The following is a 6873-nucleotide window of genomic DNA, read 5'->3' as shown; positions in this document are numbered from 1 at the left end:
CCAGTCAACCCAAGACCCGACCCCTTGGCCGAGTGACACCCTAGGTTGGGTTCCTAATCACTATCCACCCTTTTTCCCTCTTAATGTGGGATCCTAACACTTCCCCATGCTTCGAGACCCAACACCATCATTGGTTTTCTTTCTAAAGAGCACCTGCCCTCATCGACTACCTCACCCTCATCGGCCTTACTGCCCTCCCTTTGGGTCTTACTTCGCCTAGAAGCTTATTTGGCCTTAGAAGCCTATCGAACTCTCCTTCTTGGCCCCATAGGCAGTCAACTAGGCATTGTTGTGTGGGCTCGGAAGGTGGGGCCATGGAAAATGTTAGGATCCCCCATTGAGAGGGAAAAGAGGCAAGCATGTGGTTTATAAAGGCTTGGGCACCTTCCCTTGGCGAGCTAGTTTTCCAAGGAGGGTTGTACCTAAACCCACAAAGGATCACAGCCCAGCCCAATTCTTATCAATTTGGAGTGGGTTCCTCTCAAATAGTATCAAAGCAGACCCTACCTTCCGAGCCCATGCAACAAGGCCCAGTGGGCCCCCTAAGGGGCTAAGAAAGAGAGTTGCTGACAGACTTCTAGGACAAGTAAGACTCGAAGTGAGGGCAGTATGTTTGGCGATAAGATTTATGGGGTGGATTAGTGTTGTTGTGTTGGTATCTAATCATAAGAATGATAAGGTAAAATAGGGGTTGATTAGTGTTAGAGTTTTAGACTTAGGTAGATGTTAATTTTGTTAAAATAATAAAAAAGTTAAAGTTTTTATAAATATACAAAATTCTATAAATTATTGTTTTATTTTTAAATGATACATTATTTTATTCTTTTTATATTATATATTGATAGATCGATATAATTATCATTTAATAGTTTGATTCAATCATGCATCTATTAACTTTAGCGATAGTTTTACTATTTTGTAAAAAAAAATAAAAATTGTCTTTGATAGTTAGTGGATTAAAATCATATAGATAAAAATGTAAATTACTCTCATTTGACATAAACAATGTGTGATTATATTAAATTCAATTGTGTACATAAACATGAACACATATTAAAATACTTGCTAATATGTTTATACAATACTAGATACAGGTGGGACACCCATGATGGAAGCACTTGAAAATAGAGGTGGAAATTATGGGCCGGGTTAGGCGGGCTAACCCTAACCCGGCCCGTAAAAAAGAGGGCTCAAACCGGCCCGCCTTCATGGCGGGCCGGGTTGAGCCCAACCCGCCAGCCACCCCAGGGCGGGCCGGGTTACACAATGGTAACCCGGCGGCCCGCCGGGTTGCTAATTTGGCCTCTTTGGAAGAGGCCCGCAACCCGGCGGGTTGGCCATGTTGGCCCAAAAAAAAAAAAAAAAATTTGTTAATATTTTTTATTTTTTTCAATTACACTTTTACCCTTGAAATCTAGCCGTTTTATAGCCGTTGGAGGGGTCTTTTTCGTCATTTTCTTTCCCTATTTTTTTCTATAAATTGGACCTAAACTCTCATATTTTTCTCACAACTCAAATTCTCTCATTTTCTCATATTCTCTATTCTCTCAACTCTCAAGTCTCAATTATTCATTTATTCTCTTAATATTTTTGTTATCAATTTGCTCTTATTTTAATTTTTATTAGGTTTTGCAATTTTCAATTCATATTTCCAATTTCCATATTCCAAATCTCTTTCTTTAATTTTTATTTCTTCTACATCATTTTTTTTTTCAACTACAAGTCTACAATGGATAGATATTTCTCTCCCATCAATTTCAATGAGGAAGAAAACTATTATCCTAGTCCTAGTCCCGCTGATTTTACTATGAATGCAGGAGATTCAAATAGTCCCGCTGTCCCAATCCCAGTCTCAGAATCCGATACACCTCAAAATATGCCGTCGATTCCAACAGCGCCCGGTGGTTCTAGAAGTCGTCCTCGTAATCGTCGTCCTCGTCCAACTTCATCTCAAGCTGAGGCGGGATCATCAACTGCCGTCGAAAGCGAAAACAGACACACATCAGACGTTTGGGCGCATTTCGACAAGTTTTACGAGACAGAAAATGGCGTTCAAGTCAAGAAAGCAAGATGCAAATATTGTGCAAATGTTTATAAAGCTGATTCAGGTAATGGTACTAGTACTTTAAAAAGGCATGCTAATAAACATATTAATCAACATGGAAATAGAGAAAGCAATCAAACTCAAATAACTAATATGGGTACTACTTGGCGTTATAATTCTGATGTATATAGGGAACAGTTAGCTTTATATATTGCTGCATCTGATCAACCTATTAATATGGCAGAAGATAAATATTTTGAAAGATTTGTTCAAAATTCATTTTTTCCAGGATTTAAAAGTTATTCTAAAACTGCAACTAGAAATGATTTAATAAAATTGTTTAAAAAAATGAAATTAGAATTAAAAAATAAATTTCATACTTGTCATATTAGTGTGGCTTTAACTGCTGATATTTGGAGTGGTAGAGCTAAACAAGATTATATTTGTGTGACTAGTCATTATTTTGATAATGAATTTAAATTAAATAAATCTTTATTAGGATTTAGATTAATGGATGTGGATCATAGTGGTTTAGAAATCTATAATAAAATTATTGAAGTTTTAGAAGATTATGATATTATTGATAAAGTGATAAGTTTAACTTTAGATAATGCAAGTTCTAATAGTAAAGCTATAGAATTTTTTCAAAATAATTATCTTTTATATAATAATTTGAAGTTTTTTCACCAACGTTGTGCATGTCATGTTATTAATTTAATTGTGAAAAGTGGTATGAAAACAATTAAAAAAAATATTGATAGAATTAGGGAATCTTTAGCTTGGATTACTAGTAGTAATAAAAGAAATGCTGAATTTCAAGAAGCTTGTATAAAATCAAATATGTCTCCTAGAACTTTTGCATTAGATATGCCTGTTAGATGGAATAGTACTTATTTAATGCTTGATTCATGTTTACCTTATGCTAATATAATTAGTTATTTTGTAGCAAATAATAGAGGTCCTCATCATTTGGTAGAAAATGATTGGAAGATAGCTAAAGTATTTCATTCTTTTCTCAAATGTTTTTACCAAGCCACTTTACAACTTTCTGGTGTGTATTACCCTACTAGTCCATTGGTAATACATGCAATTATAAAAATTTCCGAGTTATTTACAAAAAACAAAGATGATGAAATTTTACATGCACCAATAAAGGCAATGGAAAATTTTTTTTTGAAATATTGGAGACCCGTTCCTTTTCTTTATTGTTTAGGTGCTATATTTGATCCTAGAATTAAATTAGCACGTTTAGAAAATGGTCTTGACAATTTAAGTGAAAATTTACAAAACGAATCATATATCAATCAAATAGGAGAGGTAAAAAATAGTCTTTTCGAAGTATATTTCCAATATGAAAACAGGTATGGGAACCCGCAGTCGCAAAGAGGCGAAATATCCAGAGAAGCTGTAGCAGAAGAAACAAATGAAGACTTATTCTCTTGGAATGCACTGAATAGGCCGAAGAGGACCCGAGTCCGAAGCACAGCCTCCTCTTCAGACGCACCACCACCAACAACAACAACAACTAATATGCTGTCCTCCATGGAGTCGCAGAGTAATGAACTTCAACAATATTTGGCAACCCCCGAAATGTTTTCAACAGGTCACTTTGATCTCTTAGAGTATTGGAGAGCCAGAAAATGTATTTTTCCGGTATTATCAAGACTTGCCTTGGATGTTTTCGCTGTTCCTGTCTCAACCGTCTCATCCGAACAAACATTTAGTGCAAGTGGAAGGATTTTAAATGAAAGGAGGACTAAACTTGCTCCAAAAATGATTGAAGTCCTCACATGTCTTCGAGATTGGGAACGATCGCGCCATCAAGATCAATACGAGGTTATCGACAATGCTTTAGTAGAATCATTTCAATTTTGTAATATAGATGATACAGATGAGGGAGGTCCTAGTGAACCACCCCCAATTTAGTTGTTTTGTAAAATGTAATTTGTAAATTAATTGTCAATTATTGCACTCTTTTTTCTTTACCAAGTTTTTCTCCCATTGGGTTTTTCTTGGTGAGGTTTTTAACGAGGCAATAATTGTTGTAATTTCTTATTTTATTTTTTGATAAATGAATAAGTCTAATTTTTCTTATATTACAATTTTATTGTATTAAAATTGAATTAATATTTGAAATGTTAACCAAAAAAAAAAATGAATTGAATTGAATTATTGATATTTAAAAAGTTAACTAAAAACAATTATATTTATAATTATTTATTTGAAAAGATAAATTAAAAAAACAAAAAAAAAAAAAAAAATCGGGCTAACCCGGCCCGGACCGTGCCTAACCCGGCGGGTTAGGGCCGGGCTGGGCCAGCAACTTTCCCTTAATTGGCGGGCCTAACCCGGCCCGCCTTTGTTGGCGGGCGGGTTGAGCCCAGCCCGCCAAAACATGTAACCCGCCGCGGGCCGGGTCGGGCCGGGCCGGGCGGGTTACTTTTCCACCTTTACTTGAAAACATTATATATTGCGGTAAATGCCAAAGGCAGTTACCACTAAATTGTAGTAGTTGCCTTGAAGGCAACTGCCGTATGCATATAAGAGAGTTTTATTCAAGAAAACTCTCTCACTCTTATTTCTCTCTTCATTCACATTAGTTATTGTAATTTAAGAAGACGATAGCCTTTGCTTTTGCTTCAACTTACATTGAAAAAAAGAGGTATTTATGTTGTGATCTTTTTATTGCAATTCGTTAATGAAATGTGATTGTAATGATGATTATGTTAATATGATCTTGGGAGGATTAATATTTGGGAATCTATGTGATTTTTCTTAATTTTCTAACAATGGTAGAGCTTTGGAATAATCCTAGTTCATTACATTTTTTTGTCATAATTAATTGTGTATTATGCCTTGATGATCTGTGATATATACTGGTATTTTTGATGTATAATTTTGGAGTATATTGCATGATTGATAGACATACAAAGTTCAATCTTTCGCAAATGCAGGAGTCGCAATCGTAACAAAGTGCACGAGTAAGGGTCGATCCCACAAGACTGGAGATGTTGTTGTGATCCTGGAAACGATGCCTTGATGAAAGTAACAAGAATTGAAATAAAGAAAAACATATAAACAAAATTAAAGTAAATCTAAATCTATCTATCTACAAAGAATCCTAGGGCTTTAACTCCATCATAATTATTAGGCTACGCGTTCATCATCAAACTATTGTTCTCCCCACTCCATTCTAAGGTTCATACATCATCGGGTTAAACCTGATACTTTCATCAATTAAACTAGCTAGTGGCGTATAGCCTAGTCTAACTAACGAAGGAACCAATTCTCATAGACACAAATCATTCATTTACAGAGCTAATCAAGATAGGCAGCTGTCTCTCGTTTCTAAGGTATTACCGCAGCCATTCGGAATAACCTATTGTTTCCATCAACTAAACTAGCTAGTGGTGTATAGCCTAGTTTACTAACAAAAACCCATTAAGCTCAAGATGATCTTAGAGATAATAACCAATCTATACCCGGTAGGGCTACAAATCAATCATTCCATACCCAATCTTGTCTCATACAATCAATAAACTAACATCAAGGTTGATCAAGCCCTAACATCAACTAAAGATTGAATTAAATGCAATGAATGAATCTAGAACATAGTAGAATGGATCAAACAAATAGATTAACAATAAAACACAAGCCTTCAATTAGATTACATCAAATCCCTAGAAAAAAAAATACAACATAAAGGAAAAGAAACAACAACACCTAGAACCATAATCGTGAAGAACAAAGGAGAAGGAGAGGAAGAGAACCTCCTCTCCTCTCCTCTCCAATCTCCACCTTTCCAAGAAGCCCCAAATGTATTCTTTCCAAAATGTGTATCTCAAACCTAAAATTCTCTAAAAAGGGACTAAAGCTGCCTTTACATAGTTTTTAGACAAAATGGCAAACTTGTAAATACTGGTCACCGAAATTAGGGTTGGAAATGCGACATTTTTACATTCTGCGTGATTTGCGCCCCGAAGTAGTTTAGTTGCATCGCAACGCATTTTAATTGTGCCCCAACACGTTTCCAGGCGATTTTTTCTTCAACAAAAATCGTACCACGCTACGGCTCTGAAAAGTGTATTGTGGCGCAAATTCGAAATTTCACTCGTTTTTCCTCTCGCCTTAATTTATCTGCACTCGAATGGGGTCCAAGATGCTCGATAATCGGCACAAGCACGAATAATCCATTCTTTTGCACCTAAATACTTGAAAACACCACAAAACCCGTGATTTCGGAATATAACAAAACAAGTAAGGAAACTCATTCTAAATAATGCGTTAAAACTTGAATTCCTTACAATTTGATCCCCACATCACAAAATAAATTTTCATTTTCACCACTCAACAATGACTTTATATTTTTTTTAAACAAAATCCGTAATAGTAAATAGGGAATAAGTTTTACTGTAAAACATATCTATTTTCACTTTTGGTGTCATTAGACCCTTGTCGAAAGAGCTTGCTATTGATATATTATAGAAAAATGAAGTTTGGATTGAAAAGTTATGTTGTTTTAAAGTTTTGGGAATCAGACTGTGAAATTCGCATTTTTTTTACGAAATCGGGTAAAGACGATTGGTCAACGGGTCAAATCGCCCCGTAAAGGTCAATTGGGTCAAATTGACTGTTAGAGTAGGTGCCCTAGAGCCAATCAATTATTGTAAAATTGTCTCTGTAATAAATGTTTATTTATCAATAAAAGGCATATTCTTTTATATCGTGTATGTAATGATATATGTCATTAGGATGGTAGAACCGTGACGAGGGTATCAAGTGTTTCAAATCTTGATAGTGAGAATCCTATGATCACATATGGTGGCCAT

Source organism: Pistacia vera, unplaced genomic scaffold (assembly GCF_008641045.1).
Source record: "Pistacia vera cultivar Batoury unplaced genomic scaffold, PisVer_v2 Contig465, whole genome shotgun sequence".
NCBI classification, from domain to species: Eukaryota; Viridiplantae; Streptophyta; class Magnoliopsida; order Sapindales; family Anacardiaceae; genus Pistacia; species Pistacia vera.
Note: the sequence above shows the minus strand (reverse complement) of the source record.